The sequence below is a fragment of the Cannabis sativa genome, chromosome 4 (genome assembly GCF_029168945.1).
Source record: "Cannabis sativa cultivar Pink pepper isolate KNU-18-1 chromosome 4, ASM2916894v1, whole genome shotgun sequence".
Lineage (NCBI taxonomy): Eukaryota > Viridiplantae > Streptophyta > Magnoliopsida > Rosales > Cannabaceae > Cannabis > Cannabis sativa.
In genome coordinates this window covers 11,626,538-11,647,966 of record NC_083604.1, presented here as the reverse complement: position 1 = coordinate 11,647,966, position 21,429 = coordinate 11,626,538, and the positions used below count along the sequence as shown (strand labels likewise).

The 21,429-nt window shown below is 31.1% G+C and overlaps 1 non-coding gene and 1 pseudogene across 1 annotated transcript; one reads left to right on the top strand and one right to left on the bottom strand.

Annotated features, from left to right (window-relative positions):
• Nucleotides 1-287: 287 nt before the first annotated feature.
• LOC133036662 (uncharacterized) lies at nt 288-5,579 on the bottom strand (annotated as a pseudogene).
• Nucleotides 5,172-5,278, top strand: LOC115715399 (small nucleolar RNA R71). Its single transcript, XR_004011273.2, has one exon. It is a non-coding gene; the product is annotated as a small nucleolar RNA R71 (small nucleolar RNA).
• Nucleotides 5,580-21,429: the final 15,850 nt, after the last annotated feature.

Sequence of the window (21,429 nt, the reverse complement as noted above, 5' to 3'; positions counted from 1 at the left end):
TTAAAAACAATCAAATCATATGTTTGGTTTGTGCAATTTTTACTGGAATTACTATCTAAGTAACTAAATATAGTATAAACTAGTCTAACACAATATTTATTTATTCACATAATTAGCAGCAGAATTTGACTCAAAATTTTCAAAAAGGTAAGAAATTTATCGAACTTAACGCAAGAATATACTCAGTACCCCCAACTAAAATGAGACAGTGTCCTCAATGTCTAAATATGTATATGATAAGAACATGAGATGAGAACTGAAAAACGGAGAATATGCACAGTGATAGATGTTAATTTTCTAAAAAACAAATGACAGAAAATAAACTAAAATACTGAAAATAAAGAAAGCAATTAAAGATAGGACCAGTAGTGAAAGAATTCACTAACCTTGGTAAATTGGATCGTGAAGGAGTGTTTCCTCCACTTCAGGTGGTGTTAATTCTAAAAATGGTTTCAACCGTTGTCCATTGACTTTGAATATGTTACCAGTTTTAGAATTTTCAATTTCAACAGCTCCGTGAGGAAAAACAGTACGAACAGTAAATGGACCAGTCCATTTAGAACGTAACTTACCGGGAAACAGATGAAGGCGAGAGTTGTATAAAAGAACTTTCTGACCAGTGGAGAAATCTTTTCGCAAGATGTTCTTATCATGATACAACTTTGTACGTTCTTTGTAACTTTTTGCACAATCGTAAGCATCGTTTCTCAGTTCTTCCAATTCATTTAATTGGAGCTTTCTTTTCTCTCCAGCTTTGTCTAGAGCAAAATTCAGTTGTTTAATTGCCCAAAAGGCTCTATGCTCTAACTCTACAGGTAAATGACAGGCTTTTCCATACACTAGGCGGTAAGGTGACATTCCAATGGGAGTTTTGTATGCAGTACGATATGCCCATAAAGCATCAGTTAGTCTCAGGGACCAATCTTTCCTAGTTGGGTTGACTGTTTTTTCTAGGATGTGCTTTATTTCCCTATTAGAGATTTCAACTTGACCACTAGTTTGAGGATGATATGGTGTAGTGACTTTGTGTGTAATGCCATAATTTTTCATGAGATGTGCAAATGGCTTATTACAAAAATGTGTACCTCCATCACTAATGATAGCACGTGGTGTGCCAAAACGGGAAAAAATATTTTCTTTCAAGAAACGAACCACCACTTTGTGGTCGTTTGTGTGACATGCAACAGCTTCGACCCATTTTGAAACATAATCAACTCCAACAAGAATATACAAATTTCCAAACGAGTTAGGAAAAGGTCCCATAAAATCAATACCCCAAACATCAAATACATCAATAATAAGATAGGGTTTAAAGGCATCATGTTTCTTCTAGACAGACTTCCTAACTTTTGACAACGTTCACAGGCTTTACAGTATGCATATGTATCACGAAAAATTGTGGGCCAATAAAAACCACATTGTAAAATTTTTGCAAAGCGGTCTTTTTACTACCGAAATGGCCTCCACAGCATGATCATGACAAAAAGATATGATTTTAGTTTGATCACAATTCGGGATACATCTACGTGCTATCTGATCAGGACAATATTTAAACAAGTATGGATCATCCCAGATAAAATTTTTCACCTCAGAATAAAATTTATTTTTATCTTGTTTAGACCAGTGAGATGGTATTTCACCAGTAACAAGATAATTCACAATGTCAGCATACCAAGGCAGAGAAGAAACATGCATCAATTGTTCATCAGGAAAAGTTTCGGTGATAGGGGTAGGCTCTTTACTAGTTTCAATAACTAGCCTAGATAAGTGATCAGCAACAACATTTTCAGACCCTTTTTTTTTCACGAATTTCTAGATCAAACTCTTGTAAAAGAAGTATCCAACGGATTAAACGTGATTTTGCATCTTTCTTTGACAAAAGATATCTTAAAGCGGCATGATCAGAATAAACAATTATTTTAGATCCTAACAGATAAGACCTAAACTTTTCTAAGGCAAAGACTACAGCAAGCAATTCTTTCTCAGTTGTGGAATAATTTAATTGAGCATCATTTAGAGTTTTGCTAGAGTAGGAAATAACATGTGGTATTTTATCAATTCTTTGCCCTAAGACAGCTCCTATAGCATAATCAGAAGCATCACACATTATTTCAAAAGGAATGTTCCAATCAGGAGGTTGAATAATGGGTGCAGTAGTTAGCATAGTTTTCAATTTCTCAAAAGCAATATGACAATCATGATCAAAAACAAATGCATTATCTTTTCCAAGTAAATGGCACAGAGGCCGTGAAATTTTGCTAAAGTCTTTTATGAATCTCCGGTAGAAACCGGCGTGACCTAAGAATGATCTAATTTCTTTCACAGTTTTAGGTGGTGGAAGTTTTGAAATAAGATCAACTTTAGCTTTGTCAACTTCTATTCCCTCAGATGAAATCACATGTCCTAAGACAATTCCACGTTTTACCATAAAATGACATTTTTCCCAATTTAGCACTAAATTCTTTTCTTTACAACGAATCAAGACAAGAGACAGGTGGTGTAAACATTCATCAAAAGAAGATCCATAAATAGAAAAATCATCCATAAAGATTTCCAAAAAATGTTCAACCATATCAGAAAAAATTGCAATCATACACCTTTGAAACGTCGCAGGTGCATTGCATAAGCCAAAAGACATGCGTCGATAAGCAAATGTTCCATAAGGACATGTGAAGGTGGTCTTTTCTTGATCCTCGGGTGCTATCGGGATTTGGTTGTATCCCGAGTAACCATCGAGAAAACAGTAGTATTCGTGACCAGCTAATCTTTCAAGCATTTGATCAATGAAGGGTAATGGAAAATGGACTTTTCTGGTGAGGCTATTCAGTTTTCTATAGTCAATGCACACTCTCCATCCAGTTTGGATTTTAGTGGGGATTAATTCATCGTTTGCATTCTTGACTACAGTAATTCCAGACTTCTTAGGAACAACATGGATCGGACTGACCCATGAACTATCAGAAATTGGGTATATAATACCCACATCTAATGTTTTAAGTATTTCATCTCTCACTACTTCTTTCATATTTGGATTTAACCTTCTTTGACACTCACGGGATGGCTTTGCATTTTCTTCTAAATGGATTCGATGCATGCACACCGAAGGACTAATTCCTTTGATGTCAGCCATGGTCCACCCTATGGCTTCTTTGTGACTCTTAAGAACTTGTACCAATTTCTCTTCTTGTTTCTTGTCTAACGCAGATGCGATGATAACAGGGAAGGTTTCTGACTCTCCTAGGAATGCATATTTTAGATCTTCAGGTAAAACCTTTAGATCTAACTTTGGTGGTTCAGGGAGTGACTGTGATTCTAATTGGCGAAAGGGTTCAATTGACTCAACTTTAGTGTTCCACTCTTCTGTGTTTATCAATGGTGTAGACTCTAACAAAGAATTTACACTATCAAAAGAACTTTCAAAATTCATACCAAAATGACTTACACAATTTTCAAAAGAATTATCTTTGTTTAGCATGAAATCTTGTGTGACAGAATCAATAAAATTTACCTCATATACATCATCGCAATCAACAGATTTATTAGCAACATTAAAAACATTCAACTCAACAGTCATATTTCCAAATGATAATTTAAGAACACCATTACGACAGTTGATGATTGCATTTGATGTGGCTAAAAATGGTCTACCCAAAATGATCGGAATTTGAGCACTTATGTCTTCAACAAAATGAGTATCAAGAACAATGAAATCAACAGGAAAATAAAATTTATCTACCTTAATCAAAACATCTTCTATGACACCTCTAGGAATTTTCACAGAACGATCAGCTAACTGAAGTGTCATAGATGTTGGTTTCAGTTCCCCTAGACCAAGTTGCTTATAAACAGAATAAGGCAATAAATTCACACTAGCTCCTAAATCAAGTAAAGCTTTGTTAATCACATGATCACCAATAATACAAGGAATGGTGGGACACCCCGGATCTTTGTGTTTAACAAGACTTTTATATTGAATTATGGAGCTGACTTGTTCCGTTAAAAATGCCTTTTTCGGAACATTTGTGTTTCTTTTTGCAGTACACAAATCTTTCAAGAATTTAGAGTAGGCAGGTATTTGCTTAATGGCATCTAAGAAAGGGATATTTATACTTACTTGTTTGAATACCTCTAAGATGTCACCATACTGACTACCTCTTTTGATCGGGAGCAATCTTTGTGGGAATGGAGCTTTTGGAATGAACGGTAAGGTTTGACTCGATTCTTCAACCGAGTCTTTGGAATGTGAACTTTCAGGCTGACTCTTTTCATTTCCTTTCAATGAGTCTTTGTTTATTTCAGCATCGGTTTGAGGTATGTAATCAGGTTTTTCAATAATTTTTCCAGACCTAAGGATAGAAATTGATTTAGCTTCTTCAGTAGGTCTAGATGTACTTACCTCGTACTAACTCTTTAGATTTGGAATGGGTTGACTGGGAAGTTTTCCCTTTTCCCTTTCAGCTACAGCAGTAGCAAGCTGACCCATTTGTGTTTCAAGCTTTAACAGGGATTGAGAATTTGTGTGTAAAGCTTGTTGGGTGGTTTGCATAAACTGTTGTAGTGTATCCTCTAAAGATGGTTTTCTTTGTTGTTGAGGATATGGCATATTAGGTTGGGCTTGACTCTGATTGGGCGTGTTGTACTGGTGCCCTTGATTCATTGGAGGCTGGTTCTGTCTCCATGAAAAATTTGGATGATTTCTCCAATTTGGATTGTAGGATTGAGAAAATGGGCTATCAGATGATTTCCCATAAGTTTGAAGAGCGTTTACTTCTTCAGAAAATGCCTCTTGGTATATAGGCAATGATGGACATGACTGGGCACTATGACTTGTACTATAGCATAAGGAACAAATTTCATTCCTATGTATAGGAGTATTCATGGATTGACTTAATGACATAGCTTCAACTCTCCTAGTTAGATTTGCTAATGATGTTTTAATATCTACGTCATCTTTGACATCGTAAATTCCACCTCTCTTAGGTGTGTTGGAAGCTTTCGATCTAGGATCTTGGCAATTCCACTGTTGAGAATTTACAGAAAGATTCTCAAGAGACTCCCAAGCCTCATCCCCTCTAAATTGCAAAAATTTTCCAGTGTGCATTGATTGTACCATTTGTCGGTTTGAGGGAGATAATCCATCATAAAAGTATTTTACCAATCTCCATTTTTCAAAACCATGGTGTGGACATTTTAGCAATAAATCTTTAAATCTTTCCCAACATTCATAAAATTCTTCGTGATCTTTCTGATAAAATTCGGAGATTTCTCTCCTAATATTATCCGTTTTAGACATGGGAAAAAATTTGGACAAAAATTTATTAACTAATTCATCCCAAGTAGAAATGGATCGGGCTGGGAGTGAATTTAACCAGGCTTTAGACTTATCTTTTAATGAGAATGGAAAAAGTCTAAGCCTAACAGATTCATCAGAAAAATTTTGAAATCTAAAAGTAGAGCAAATTTCTAAAAAATCTTTTACATGCATGTATGGATCCTCTTTACCTAACCCATAAAAAGATGGCAAAAGTTGAATTATGGAAGGTTTCAGCTCAAAATGTGTAGCATTTGTTTCAGGAAAAATAATGCATGATGGTGGATTAGCAGAAATTGGAGAAAAATGATCAATAAGAGTTTTTTCTTCCACATTTACTTGATTTGGTTCCATGATGTCAGAATTTTCACTTTTAATTTCGACCCACAATAATTTTCTTTTTACCAAACGATTTTTAGAATTTCGTTCCCAGCGAATCATACACTAAGTATCACAAAAATTAAAATAACATGAAAAAATTAGGAGGCGGTGCCTACCATATAATTGCGTAAATAAAGACTGAATTTAAAATATAGCGGGAAATAAATAATATGTATATTTGACAGAAATATAAATACAAATATTAACATATGTGCAGAAATAAAGACTGAATTTAAAATATAGCGGGAAATAAATAATATAGATATATATTTGACAGAAATATAAATATTAATATTAATTATAATTTATAATATATAATTATATTAATAATATGCTTTTCTTAATAGTTAAGTAATGTATATATAATAATAATATAATATAAATTTATATATATAAAAATAATTAACAGTAAGTAACTTACGTTACTTACTGTAATATATAATAATAATAATAATAATACTAATATTAATAATAATAATAATATATAATTATATATATAAATCATACTTCACTATTAAGAAACGTAATATATAATATATATAATATAATAACTAGTAGAAGAATTATACCAACCTGAATTAAAGTAGTTTTTCTTCTTGCAGTTCCCCGGCAACGGCGCCAAAAACTTGTTGTATACCAAAATGGTACATTTTACATTTATCAACTCGCAAGCGCACGAATCTTTATTGTAGTATGGAGATTGTGAAGAACGAGGTCGAACCCATGGGAATTGCGTGAAATCGAAGAAGATACTTATTTAATCTAAGCTAATAAAACTCTAACCTAGTTCCGAAAATGGTGAGGTTTTTGGTAACAAAATAAAATAAAGTGTTTAAATGATAAAAATGACAGTAACAGATATTTTCAGAAATATTTTAGGATATTATTAAGGGTTCAGAATCCACTTAATGTATATAAAAATATTTATGTTTATATTGATTCTCATAATTTAATCAGTAATCAAACCAATTATTTTCTAATAAAAAATAGATTTTCCTTCGCTTTAAAATTATAACTTCTAAGCATTAAATGTGAAACAATTTAATGTAAATACAAAAAATCAAAGAATATATTTTTTAATAAAATATGGAACCAAGCATAAATAATTTCTAACTATCAAAAATACTTGATATTAAAGATGAAAGAAATTATTTTAAGAAGCGAAAATCATAAGCATATATTGTACTGAGAATCAAAATAAAAATAAATACTTAATTAAATACACTAGGTTTCATCGTCCTCCTTAATAATAAGGGAACTTAGAAACCCATAAGAAAATTAACTAAGAAAGCGGTAAACTAACACTGAGCGCTCTGAGCGTTTTCTCTGGATTTTTCTGTCTGAAACTGAAACTGTAACTGAATTCTAAAAACCTAAGCTTCTATTTATAGAAGGGTAGAAGGACTAATGTGCAATTAAACTTATTAAAAATTGCAAGTGGGTAAAAATGTAATAAAAATAACTTAATTCGGAGTGCCACGTGTCACTGTCGGATTGGATGCATGTGGACACGTGGAGAGACGAGAGAATGCCACGTGGAAAGTGGCTGAAGCTACTTTGGGCTGAAGGGAATCGGACCAGAGGAGAACCACTCGCGCGCCTGGGAAGTGGCGCGCACGCACGGCTAAGGAGAAGCCGTGCGCGTCACGCGCGCGTGGGAGCAGAGAGAGGCGGCTGGGGTCAGGCTCCTGCTGGGCTTCTGCGCGCGAATGGGAGACCGCCACGTGGCAGGGCTGTCTGCTGGTGAGGAATTTGGGCCGATTCTTTGGGCTTTTTGGCTCAAATGTTGGGTTTCCAAAATGCCATTTTTTTTCTTCTTTGGGCCATATTTTCACCATTTTTATTTCTTTCTTTTCATTTTCATAAATGCTATTTTCTTCTTCAAACACAAACAAAATTAAATCCAAACAAAATATTTTCAACATAAAATATATCACAATAATTTTAATGAAAATATTTATTTAAAAATCTAATTAATTTGTATTTCTTTAAATAAAAACAATGCATTTTTTAATTTTTTATTTCTTTTTCTCTATTATGCCATAAATACTATTATTATTTATAAACAAAGATAAAATTAATCTTAAATAAAATATTTTCAATATAATAATATATTGCATTAATTTCTTGAAAATATTATAAAGAATTAATTTTATTTTGTATTTTTATACTATAAAATATGTAATATTTTGGCATTTAACAAATCACCATCTTATCTGAAAGATTTTCTAGCACAAAGGAAAATTTTGAAATCTGATGAGGTGTAGTCTAAGAGTATTACACACACCCTTAAAGACTAACATATAGTTCCTCTTCTTTATCTTAAGATTTACTTGATTGTCTTCCAATGTTCTTCTCCTGGATTAATCTGATACCTACTCATTACTCCCACTCAACAGCAGGTGTCTGGTCTAAGGCATACAAAAGCATATCTAAGACCTCTCACTGTTGATTTAAGATATTCTTTCATGGCTTTATCTTTTCTGGAATAGTTGAGACTTTTCCTTAGATAAATAAAATCTATGCCTAAGAAGTTGTGAAGCTTCTATAGATTACCATTAGAAAGAAAATGCTTCAGCATCTTACTAAAGTAAGTTGCTTGCATTAGAGTAAGTAATTACCAGGTATACCACAAGCCATAGGTTTAGATAAACTCAAACCTATAATACTAGGAACAGGAAGTTTTGTTAAGTCCATTGAATAGACTTATAAACGAAAATTTCCTTTTATGTCCTTGTAATAGAAAACTTTAGGTTACTCCATGTGAATGGATTAAACCATAATTCTATTGGCTTTTCTTCTTAGTTTCTTATCTTGACAATCCATTACTTGTTTAAACTCACAATGGATTTTAATCACTAGTGTCTTCCAAGTCATAAGAAGGTAATTTCCTAGAAACTCTCCCACTACGACAAGGTACCGTGAATTATGTCTAAGAAAACTAAATGGTATTAACCTCTTTGGTTGTGACAAGACAACAGAGGCAGTGGGATCATCATATGTCATATAAGATGATAGAACACTTTTGGAATCAAGAAAAATATCTCCTTTATTTGCTACTTTATTTTCAGACTTAGTCATTTTCTTAGAAAAGTAGTATTTGTTTGAACAAACACTTTCTTATCTATTGACAATGGGATGGTCCACCCCTAATCACTTAGAATAGCTAACAAACCATGGTTAACAGTTCTAGCTTTTCTTAAGATTTTGATTAGGTCATCCATGAATCTAGTAATGATTTACATTAAGTACCTAACCATTACATCATTCTGAAATTGTATTATCATAGAAGGATTTAGGCAACGACTAGTAACTAATCATCAATATGCAACTCGAAATTTCTGGGGAGGTAAGTTTGGATATAATTCAAACATCAATTTAATGATCTTTGAACTGCATATCAACTAACTATTTCTCCACCCCTATCAGATCGCAAGATCTTTAACCACTTACCTTAATAGTTTTCCATTGCTAGAAATTTAAGAATTTTTTTTAAACATTTCAAATTTCTTTGCATAAGGTATAATCTAGTGTGATCGTTTTAAGAATACAACGAAAAACTCATATCCACCCCTGAATGTACATCCATCTGCGAATGAGATGAACTACTTTAGTGGATATAGGCATATTAACTCTTTGCAGAGATTGATCTTGTCAAAACCACTATGAACAAGATACAAATGCCATAGATTAAAAAAAATGTGGTAGTGTCTTTTGATGACTTAGGTTTAGTTACATCAAAGAGTTCTTAGAATAGTGCAAGTGTATCCTGGTCACAGAATACCAAACTCATATTCCATACAGTTTGAATCCATTAATAGAAGATGGATATTAAACACTTGAGAAAGTGTAACTGTATTGTATTCTGCAATTAGAAATATAAGAAAATTTCTGTTTGGAATCTAAAATTAAAGTCAAAGACTTAAATTTATACCAAAATATAATGAGTAATTCTATCTTGGACCACCACTACTAATTTAACTCTAAGTCAGATTTGCCCATACAAGTAGGAGATTTCTAAGATTGAGGATTTATATCAATTGGGAATAGAATTTCGGGATTATAATCATATGCGTCATTTAATTTCTAAATAGAAAATATAATGACATTAAATGATATATTGACCATTCATCCAATGATATGTTATTGAGCTAATTCGAAATGAATAAGCTAAGAGAAATTAGGATAATTTCGTTTATAAATAAGAATCCAACGATGCTTTGATTAGCGAGAGTCAAAGTAATCTTATTTATATATAATCTTCTTGTTTCATATTGTAAAAATACTAGTCTAAGGTGTCATCAATTGATGAACAGCTAGATGTTGCATATACAATATTTATCTTTCGAGATCTAACACTATTATGTATGTCTAATGGTGAAAATCCACTAGGGATTTATCTCATTAGATAAACAAACCAAGTTAGACTAACAATGAAGATTCGAAATTAAACTACAACTTAATAACAGAAAATAACATGGTTCAATATAAATTCATACACAATTCAGAAATTATTAAACATATAGCAAGTAGGAATGACAAGTGAAAATACTAAAACATACAATCCTAAATAATTTCCAAGGTTTTCAACAAACTGATATCAGTGTCCCGTTTAGGCGAGAGTCAAAGCTACCATCCATTGAATAGAGTTGTCAGCTCATCTAAAATGTTAAACATTCTAGCAACCTTTTATTCGATCAAGATTGGAATTCAGCATTGTCCCGTTTAGGCGAGAGTCAAGGCAATTCTATCTTATGAGCTTCCACCATTGTTTCATAATTTGCAAGTCAAATATGGTCGCCACCATTAGGGTGATCCATACCATATAAAACACTTACAAACTACTTATCTTTCGAGATTAAACGGTGCGAAATTGCTAATGAACGTTCCTCCACTAGGGAGGATTACTCACTAAAACAAACGTGATGTAAAACCAACAATGGAGATCGAATATCTTAATAATAAAGCTCATTATTTAAAGAGAGTTGTATTTTCTTTGATTCTCTTTATTTAATCTATTTATTTTAAATATATATATTTATTTAATTAAAATTTTCAATTTAGAATGAAAAATTCTAAATATAAATTTTAATTTAATATTTATAAATTTTACTTAGATGGGTATGAAAATAACATGAATTATTTCCATCTTAGTAATAATTTCCAATAAATATTTAGAAAAATATTCAATTTAAGTTGTTACAAAATTAATTTACAACTCAAATTTAATTTTCTATAAATATATATTGCATTTCGAAAAATTAAAGTATTTAAGAATACAATTTTCGAAAATGCATGTTAAAATAAATCCTGGAAAAATTATTCTAATTTAATGTTGGTCCAAAATTAATTAATAAAATTAATTTACAACAAAAAATATAATTTTCCTATTTAATTAAATGTATAAAAGAAAAATTTCAAATATTTAAGTATGATGATGAAAATCAACTTAAATATTAATTTTCTATTTAATTAAATACACTAGAAAAATACTTCAAGCAAAAATATCACCTATCTAGATTTTCCTTTGACTAATTAATTAAATTTCTAATAAAATATATTTTACTTCATTTATTTTAATTAATCATTAAATGAAAAAATCATTGATTTAAGTTGGTCCAAAATTAAAATAAATAATTTACAACTTTAATCTATTTTTCAAATAAAATTCGAAATTCCAGCATTTAAGAAATGCAATTTCAAAATTTGATTAATAAAATAAGAAAAAAATATATTTTGAAAATTATTTAAATTTAAGTTGAAAAAATAAATTTCAACTTAAAATAATTTCTATTTAATTAAATGTCATGAAAAAGAAATATTTAAGTATCATGATGAAAATCAACTTAGATATTTAATTTTTAATTTAATTAAATGTATTAAATTCAAGAAATAAATAATTAAGTGTAGAGAAGGCTTAATTATTAATCTCTAGTTTAATACTAAGAAAAAATATACTTAAAATAAATTGTACCAAAATTAATTATTTAAATAATTAATTTCACAATGTATAATATTTTCCTATTTAATATTAGAAATAATAAGTAGTCTAGAAATAACTATCTAGAAAATATCTTATTTGACTAAGTATCTTTTCCACAAAATTTGAAAAAAAAAATATCTAATTTAAGTTGTATTAGAAAAAATCTAGAACTTAAATATTTTCAAATTTAAATTTAATTAAATATCAAAAATTAAGTTGTAACCACTTAATTTGAAAATATTCCATTTTAAGTTAATATTCGAAAAGATATCAACTTAAAAAAAATATCTAAAGAATCTTAATAACCAATACCTAAAATTCCTCAACTTAATTTTGAAATTTTAAATCCAAAAGATATTCAGAATTAAGTTGATTAGTTAGAGATAACTAAATATCAACTTAAATAGGAATATTTAATGAAAAATTTAAATTAAGCTTCAGAAAGAATCTAGATGGTTATAATTCTATATTTAATTAAATACAAGAAAATACATATAGTTTAGCTTAGAATAAAATTCTTTAAACTATGATTTTCTTAAATTAATTTCAAAATAATGAAATTAATTATGTTGCTAATCAATTTTATTAGGTTAAACTAGTTTAATTAACCTAGTACAGTTATTCAAATCAGGCAAATGGACCTTCACAATTGGGGTGGTTCATGTGAGGGGTGTTGTGTTCAGTATGTCGTACCCACTACTATGACTCCCAACTCTCACACAAGGCCCAAAAGAGAGGAATTTAACCTTAAAATGAACAACTGTTATAAATTGAACAGGCCCAAAAACTAAATGGGCCTAAATAAAATCTATCAAAAACTATGATATTTTATTTAGCAACAACAATCTATATGCATCTATAACGAAATTAAACACATAGGCTCACACAGGCACACAATTTGGATGGATCATATCATGTTGCTAGGTCATACACAGATGAAAGAAGTTTGTAAATATACCTGTTACAAATTATTTACTTGACCAAGGGAGCCATGAGTTAAAATCAGATCATTGGATCTGTCAACAAGTTAACCATGGCTATTTGCAATCAAGCAATAATAGGTTTTAAAAACTTACAAACAAGCTAAAACACATACTCCTGCAACAAGGTTAGCTGGATAGTTGGATGTAGGATTTATTTAATTTTAAATAAATAATTTCGAAAAATTAATTAAATAAAAAAAATTATTTTCGAAAATAATAAAATAAAATTTAAAAATTTCGAAATTAAAAAAATATTTAAAATTAAACCTACAATTTTGAAAAATTAGGTTTCAACCAACCTAAATATCATTTCAAAATTTGCTAACTCGTTTTAAATATTTAATGTTATTTTATAAATAAAAATTAAATAAAAAATTAAAAAAGATAAATAAATGTCTTTTTTAGATTTTAAATGTAATTTAAATAAATAAAATAACAAAATTTAAAAGTTAGCAAAAATATCTTACATCTATTTAAAATTACATGATTATAGTTATCTTATTTTAAATTTAAATAAGGTCAAATTATTTTAAAAAATATATAATTTAAAAAATTTAATATCTGACCTTAAATTTAAAAATAAGATAAGATATAATCAAATTTAAAAATAAGATAGATAATTAAGCAAAAAAGATAGATATTTACTATTTTTCAAATTCAAATTACACTAATATCATGAATTAAATTTAAAAAATATTAATTAAATTAATTATGATAATTAGAATTGAATTAGGAATAGTAAATGTATAAATACAGAACTACACAAAAAATCGGAAGTTAAATCCATGAAATAGCATGAAAAAACGAAGAAAAACGAAAAAATTGCGAGCTGTGCGGACGGTATGCTGTGCATACTCGTCCGCGCGCGCACAAGGGTTGTTTGGGCGTGGTTTCTCGGTGCAGGGGAAATCTGCATGATTTCCGCGCGCGCAGGAGCCCTGCTGCTCAACCCCGATTTTTTCGAAACTTCAAAAAATCATAACTAATTCAAATTAAATCAAAATTGAGTTCTGTAAAAAAGTAACTTGCTTAATTTTTTCCATACTATCCAATAAAAATAATTCCAGAAACAGATATTCAATTATTTTTCACGAAAATTCACAAACATCAATCAATCATCAAATAACACTCAATACAACATGATACCATCCAAAACATCAACTAATCGTTTTAAAGTCCAAATTTTTTGCAAGCAAATCAATTACCATGGCTCTGAGGCCAGTTGTTGATATTATTTTACCAGGATCTTAGATCTACTCACAAATATGTTGATTAAAACCCTAAATATGAACTTTCTAAAATGATGAAATAAACACATATAAAGTTTAGTAAACCTTACATTGGGTGCAGCGGAATATAATGACTCCTTCCGTTCAGATATCTAGCCCTTGATTCCTTTCTGTAGCAGAGCATTATCAATATCTGAACCTGGATCTCTTTCTCTGATTCTTTAGTGCTGAAACTCCTTCTTGCTGAAAGTCTTTCTTCACGATCTTCCTCACTATGATTGAGGTATCACTTACTGTGTGTGGGCACTAATCTAACACTAAGAATTTCGAAATCTTTAGGAAGAAGAGAGAGAGGGAGTGGTCGGCCAAAGATAGGGAGAGAGAGGCTCAGTTTTTTCTGAATGAAAAGTCAGAAGAAAAGTGTAATTTTCCTCAAGCCTTCACTATCTATTTATAGCATTCCACTAGGGTTAGGTTTGAATTATTTGGCATTAAAATAATGAAAATATCAGAGGGAAAACCCTACAAAAGTGGCCGGCCATGCAATGTGGATTTGGGCCTCACTTTTTGCAATTTTACAGTTTTATCTTTTCTGCATCTGATTTTCTCAAAAACGCCAATTTTCTAATTCAACCATTTAAATGCCAATTCTAACTATTTAATAACTATAAATAATTATTAAATAATATTGTCATTTATCATATTTATTTATTGAACCATACAAAGTATCATAATTAATAAATATGCCCTTAAAACTTTTTCTTTACAATTTTGCCCTTACTTAGTGAAAAATTCACAAATAGACATGGTCTAATTTGAGAATTATAATTGATTAATCAAAACCAATTATATGAGTCTTACAAGCAATATTATCTCAACTAGTGGGGGGACCATGGCTCTATATAACCGAGCTTCCAATAAGCAGATCAAGAATTTATAACCTAAATTCACTGACTTATTAATTCTTTGTTGAACCCACGCATAGAACTTAGAATTGCACTCTCAGTATATAGAATGCTCTATATGTTCCACCATATAGACACATCATTAGTTATCCATTGTTATAATCCTAATTTGATCAATGATCCTCTATATGAATGATCTACACTGTAAAGGGATTAGATTACCGTTACACCCTACAATGTATTTAATCCTTAAAACACTTAACCCCGTATAAATGATATTTCAGCTTATGTAAAATGAGATCTCCACCATTTATTTTCGTTTGGTCAAGCTCGAAGGAGATCATCCTTTACTTACTATTCGCCAGATAGAAGCTATAGATTCCATTTTTATGATAGCGCTCCCACTCAATTGCACTACCGTGTTCCCAAAATGTACGTATCACCCTGACCTAAAAGTAGACTTAACTAACAAATCAAAGAACACGAATAGCCTCTTGAGATCGAGCCTAATCATAACAGGATTAAGATCATTTGATCTAGGATCAACTAGGCGATATTGACTTGAATAGATATTACGGTAAGTTTAATAAATCTAAGTCGAAGTTCAATATCGGTACCTTCCGATGCATACTCCATGCATCCAACCTGAGCTTTACTTTAACCAATGCTCTGGAAAGAACATAGCATTTCTCCAAATGCAAGTAAACTCTTGTTGTAGATTATCATATCAGTAAAACCCTGTGTCTGATAAATCTAGGAAACTTTATTCACATAGTCATGTTTACTTTCCAATGTGTTGACAGCACAATAAACAGGATCAAGTATGTGAAAAGGGTTTCAGATGAATTCATACATTATGTACATATAATCATGAAATAAATCATGTGAACCATGCAACATTAAATATTATTTCTGATCTATATTAATAAGTAAATCTGATTATATTGAAATGAGTTTTATTTGGGGCATAAAACCCAACATTGACACCTTCCCTTGCATGACACTTTTTTCATCTTCATTAGTTCATTAAAGGTTCTAAGATGGTTCAACGGATCAATTGGACAATCATATGGTGTCATACATGGCTCCTTGAAATTTGGTGGAAGTTGTTCAACTTGATCCTCCCTTGAGAAAAGGGATTCTTCATCAAACTCATCATTAATCAAGTTTCCCTTCAAGGGGGTAGCAATTTATGACGTAGGTCTTGCATCTCCGTTATTGCTCCTTCATCCTTCTGCCCATCCTTTCTTGGGATTTAGCGAGTGGGATTTGGATCCTCTTTGTGTGGTGCACATGGCTTGTGAGAGGGACTCCTCTTGTTCCATCATTGTGTGAATTCCCAGCATGGCTGAAGAATAATGCTTTTCATTTTCTTTGCTCTTGGGAGGGGCGAGCGGGCATGACACTCCCAGCACGCAACTCTTTAGGTGAAGTCCCTTCATAAGATCATAGGATGTTTCCCTTATTGCGATCTTACTATGGTGGGTAAGCTCAAGTTTTCTTGAATGACCTATAGGTTATTTATCTCGCGATGAGCCTTTTCAATTTTCATCGTAGGATTGTCCCACCTTTGCTAACGCTAGATCACTTCTAAACAAAAAAAAAATTATTTGAATCAATTAGATTAATGCCTCCATTAACTTCTCATATCCTATATTCCACTTGGGAATACCATCAATTTTAACTCATACTGTTATTTTTCTAATCTGTCTATCCTGTTAGATGAACGACCACTGAATAACATACAGATACAATCCATTTAGATCTTTTGATGTTCCCCTATTTAGAGTACAATGTTTAAGACTAATAGTAATTATAATATTGTCCATAAATTCTAACTTGAGTCGGTTGAAGGACCGATATTTAGGTCCCCTTGAATCATAACTGACACTTGGGCAGGACCTGTACACTTTTCTTCTTTAACATCAATCTTTCTTAATTGTGGGCAGGTTCTTTTTAGATGACCCACTACCCCACAATAACAAGATTTGGCTCTTCATTAGCTCAAATAACGCCTTTTTGCATCTTGAACACTCAGAATATGGTCGCCATTTTTTATTCTAACATCTTAGGACGTCATACAACGGTAGTACTTCGCCTGAAAAACGGCAGAGGAAAGTATGAGGAAATCAGGAGAAGTCTGGAATTTTGTTATGCGGGTTTGAAAGCCTGAGAGTCAAAATGTAGTGTAAGTGAACCAGTCACTAGAGGTACTAGTTTTTATAGGCCTCTACGGTGTGAGGCAACATCGAATGAGTGACATCGAATGGTGGAGGTTCACAACAATTTAAATCCTATTGATCCAACGACTAGGATAAAAACGCAGAATGAAGAGAAAAGGGGGGTTGAAACGTTTGAGTATCTTTCTGACATTTGCATTAATGAAGAGATCTGTCAACAAGCAGAAAGAAAATCGTTGCCTGCTAAGAAATAAGGAGGAATGATTACAAGCATTAAAATAGTCCATGTGCGTGAAGTACATGCCACGTCACTCCCTAAGATCGAAAGTAATAAACAAGTCTTATTTACCAAGAACTAAATAAGACTTGGGGGTAAATGTTGCCCTAATTTTCTCCCAATATACGTGGCAATCCCACTATTGGACACGTGGAAGGTCAGGCTCTAAGACTCAGAGATAATTAAAGGAAAGTTAATTACATGGGTCAAATCCTCTCGAGATAACTCAATAACTACTCTGGGAGCCAGGCCCCGATTCGGAGAAGTCCTGCTTGACTTCATCTCCGAGAGCAGGATGGCGTCTAGCTCCTTCGAATTTGGGGTACCTGAGATGAACTGTCAGCTAGCATTTAATGCATCATGGAGAAAGCGTTTGTGAACACATATGAGAGGACGTGTCAGACGCCATAAACCCATCCTTCAACAATTACGCGATAATCAAGAGTATAAGTGACGACTCCATTATGAACAATCACATCAATCAAGGAAGGATGAGAGCTTATCCCACCTAAACCCTACGTAATCTACTACGTAGGTTGTGCATGGCCTACTTTGTAGATTTGTGAACTTGTGCATGGCCAAGGCAGGCACTTAGGACTATTGAGACATTTCTTCTTCTTGGCAACTGTTATAAATACTCTTAACAAAATTAATTGGGGGATCGAAAAAAAAAAAAAAGAAAAACATTCTTTGTAAGAAATATCCACCTATTAATAACAGAGACTCGAGGACTAAGACTCATTAATGTCCCAACCATGTAAAAACATTTGCATTTACTCTTCTTAAACTATCTTTGATTTAGTTACTGAAAATCTCGGTCAACACAATCCAATCCACATATATTTATAAAAAAAAAAATAAAAAATTATATATTCAAATAACATTTTAATGTAAAGAAAATAATAATTTAAAAATCTAATACATATAGTACAATTATATTTCAAACTTAATAGATCAAATTTATATTCCATTTTTATATATAATTTTTTTCATAAATATTAAATAAAGTAACCAATCTAAAATAATCAATCAAATTGGATTGGATTGGATTTGAGCTATTATGCGGATTGGATTGGATCCAAAAAATAAAATCCACACTTAATGCGGATCGAATATACTATGAACAAAATAGAGCAGATTGTATTGGGTATTGGATGAACAACCCTAATATATGGTGCCGTTTGGTAACACTTTTGTTTTTTAATTTTTTAATCACAAAATGAAAGTAAAATTTTTGTTTTTAAAAAAATTGTTTTTGAAAAACAAAAATGCGCTCTGTAACCACTTTTGTTTTTCAATTTTAAAAACAGAAAACAAAAGTGTGTTCTATAAAGTTTATCTTTATTTTTATTTTTTGATTTTATTTAAGTCGGGTCTAGGTCCGGGGTCGGATTCGGGTTCAAGTCAAAAGTCGGATTTAGCGCCAGGGCCGTAGGGAGGGGATTTGGGTCCGGGTCTGGTCCTAATCTAAAAGATTGATTAAGAAAAAAAACTGTTTAAAAAAATATTGAAAGTGATTCTTTTTGTTTTTAAAATTTTGATTTCTAATTATAAAATTGAAAAGTAAAAACAGTTTTATAGAACATGTTTTTGAAAAATATTTTCACTTTTCTACTTTTAAAAACAGAAAACTGATTAAAAAAGTGTTACCAAACGCCACATATATTAAGTCAAATATTTGGCTTTCATGTACTAAAGAAAAAAGGGGCCTCTTGGGGTGAGAGCTTGGGTGGTTTCTGTTGCCCCACCCTTCAGTCGGTCTTAAACACCATAAGAGGTGACAGATTAATATTTGTACAATTCAATATCGAGTGCAACTTATTTTAATTTAATAAATAATATGAGAAATCACTAATTACTCACAACTCGTCACATCAGTATGGTGTTGAACACAATAATACATCTAATAGCAATGTTCTTTTAATCATCCATAATTCAAAGTTTGAGTTCACATTTGTATTCTCTTATAACTTTAATTTTACTAGGTTAAGGGCCTCACAAAGATTAGTCTTTGCTAATTTTAGTGCTTTTAACCTTTATGTATTTAGCCAAAAAAACTCCTCCTGGCCAGAGCCACCCAATGGTGAATGCCCAAAAATAGGTCGGGAGGCTCCTGTAGTGAGGAAATAAAAAAATGGTACCCATACTAGGTGGGCAGCGCAATATCATAGGATCAAGGAAACCTGGGAGAGTTTGTTCTTAAAAAGAGGGAATTGGATTTTTCTTTTTATTATTATATTTTATCTTTTCATTTGTGTAATTAATGTAATTGGTTTATTTACGCAAATCTAATCAAAGTAAGATATAATGATGGACCTAAACATATTTCTCAAAAAAATATGTATTGTATGTGAAGACTGATGAAGTGGAAAAAGTGTGTTTATTTGTGGTATGCCGAAAATGTAAGAGCAAGTTAAGTAATATTATTTACATACCCAAATTATGGGACTTTCTGTACGTCCATATTATATGTGTATATGATTGGCTGTCAGATAATTTTTTTTTTTTGAAGAAAAATAAAGAATGGTCATGACTCATAAGTCATAAAAACCCATTAACCCATAAATTCCAACACCAAGAATGTCCTCTTATAAGGAACCTACTTCGTATTAGAAGCCATTACATCATATTTCATATAAATATATAATATCTTATTATGTCCACTAGACTGGACCCATTAATATCATTATTATCATACAGTTGTAACCCTCTCCTTGCTTTATTCATTTATGCACACCACAAATTAACCTATATTCTCAAACCATCTAACACCTACCTAAATACATACATTACAGCAGCTTTTACCATTAGTAATGATTATGGTCATTATTTGTTCCATAACTTCTTACCTTGTTCAGCCATTTCTAGGAACTCACATGGTTCCAAAAGTACTATTAAAAAGTCACCCACATACATTATAGCTCATAAAAGTAAATAACAAAAAGTTATCTTTACATGCAAAAAGTTACCCCTCGTCTTCTAGTTTTAAGCTCTCCATATTCTAGAGCCATACCCGCCCGTTTTGTGAAATTGGAAGTTATTATCAAAATCTATTTGTAATTAATAACTTGCCCAAACATGAATTCATAAATATTAGCTCTCCACTTATAACCAAAATTTACCCCATCACTCCATTACTATAATTGGTATGGTGACTTACTCATTCGTGAATTCATAAATATAGAATGCCAATTTATAACCATTAAAAAATAAGGTAAATACTATTTTGGACCCTCTGTTTTGTAAAAGTTACCAATTGGATCCTGTGTTTTGTTAAATGATAAAATGGACCCTGTATTTTCTAAAATAGTACAAATAGGACCCTGAATTGATTTTTTGTCAAAATAAAGTTTAATTATAATCCGATCTAAAAGTGCTATGACAAAACTGTTTACATTTTTTGTATCTGTTCGTATTAAGCATTGTCTTCAAGTTGGTTGTATTAACAAAAAAAAAGCTGTCAAAAATTAAGCTCAAGGTCCTATTTTTACTATTTTAGAAAATACAGGGTCCATTTTGTCATTTAACAAAATACAGGGTCCAATCTATAACTTTTGTAAAACACAGGATCCAAAATGGTATTTACCCTAAAAAATATAATAACTTACATGATTGTGTTAATATAAAAATTTATCCATATATATTAAGTTACTATTACTTAAAGTATTGCACAACAATACGTATATTTAATTATATTTTTAATTTTTTTTTATGTATTTTTAAAAATTTATAAATTAAAAGAAACCATTTATTCATTTTTTAATTTTTTTACAAAAAAAAAATAGTATTTAAAGTTTTAAAAATTTGAGAAAATAAATATAAGTTTAAAAATATTAAAATTAAACATATTCCCAATACTTAAAATAATAATAAAAAATGATAATGTTACTGTTGGAAATGCAAACAAAGTTTCACATTGCTAGAATGGAAAAAATCATGAGTATATAAGAATAGACATATCTCTATTGGTATGAAGTCTTTTAGAAAGGTGCCCGAATAAAATCGTGAGGGCTTCGCCCAAAGCAAACAATATCATACATTAAGTAGAGATGGTTAGTGTCCGATGATCCTTGACAAATTGTTATCACAGCCAAATCCCAACATTAGCCAATGTGAATGATTCCTCTTAAGGTGATGTGCCTCGGTGTACTCTCATGATGTTTATGGATGTGCTTAGTTA